This window comes from Belonocnema kinseyi, chromosome 4, assembly GCF_010883055.1.
Source record: "Belonocnema kinseyi isolate 2016_QV_RU_SX_M_011 chromosome 4, B_treatae_v1, whole genome shotgun sequence".
Lineage (NCBI taxonomy): Eukaryota > Metazoa > Arthropoda > Insecta > Hymenoptera > Cynipidae > Belonocnema > Belonocnema kinseyi.
In genome coordinates this window covers 122,781,027-122,782,051 of record NC_046660.1, presented here as the reverse complement: position 1 = coordinate 122,782,051, position 1,025 = coordinate 122,781,027, and positions in this window count along the sequence as shown.

The following is a 1,025-nucleotide window of genomic DNA, read 5'->3' as shown; positions in this document are numbered from 1 at the left end:
CTTAGCGTCAGATAGTATCCGTATTCTCTCAACAATATGCTGCCTGATGGTCAGCAGCTTTGACTTGTTAAGTGTATGATAACGGGTCCGGAGTTCGCACGCGAACTTTCAAACCTTGGCGGTAAAATTCCTGCCAGATGTTCTGTAGTCAATCACACATTGAATGTGGGACACGTACTGTCTTGTCCAGCCTATCTTTATGGCAAGTTGATGCATTCGTCTTTTGTTCTTATGATCAGCCGTTGGTTTTGTTTTACGGTTCGCATCGGCCAAAGCTCTCGCTGCATTATACTCAGAATAATTGATAGCCCAGAGGTCGGATTCACCGGAAAAATGTCCACGAAGCTCGTCATCCATTTCAGCCAGATCTTTAGGCTTGAGAGAAACCTTGGTTTTGATGTATCTCCGGGTCGTAAAGCATCGCCATCTATTGGATGCCTGACCGCGGTTGATCTTAGTGTCGCCTCTCTTTCTTTGTTGACGGCTTGTTCTAGCTGTGGTAGAGTAGGCGTTCCGCTTACATAGCCCCTTTTACGGAGTAGTTCAGCATTGTTTCGCAGACGTAGCTGCGAAAAGTGCGATAGCTGCGGGTGTTTCTCCCACCACAGAGCATGCAGCCGTGCCATGTAACCCCGTTCACGGGCCACACTCGCATCGTAGCAGTCTAGCAAGTCGTGATTCAGTTGCTCCGTCCACCCGAAGGTCACGAGATCCCGCCGATCCATCGAATTGAATCCATTTTCATTGCCTCCCCCAGCTCTAGATTGGTCGGCATTGTTGGCCGACCCATTGTCGGGAGCCCTGCGCGTTCTGTTATTTTGAACCGCACTTACTACAACTATGTTTGGTGTTCACATTGTTGTTCCCACGAGAAGCTAGGGAAAGGGGCTCATCCATCCTTGTAGAGCCCCGCATGCAAGGATAAGGGTGCGTACTCTGAGAGGTCGCAGCAGAAACCCTTGGTACAGGGACCCTCTATCCGCAATCCGAGGACGCGTTCGGTGGCTTTGTCATAGGCCCTTCGG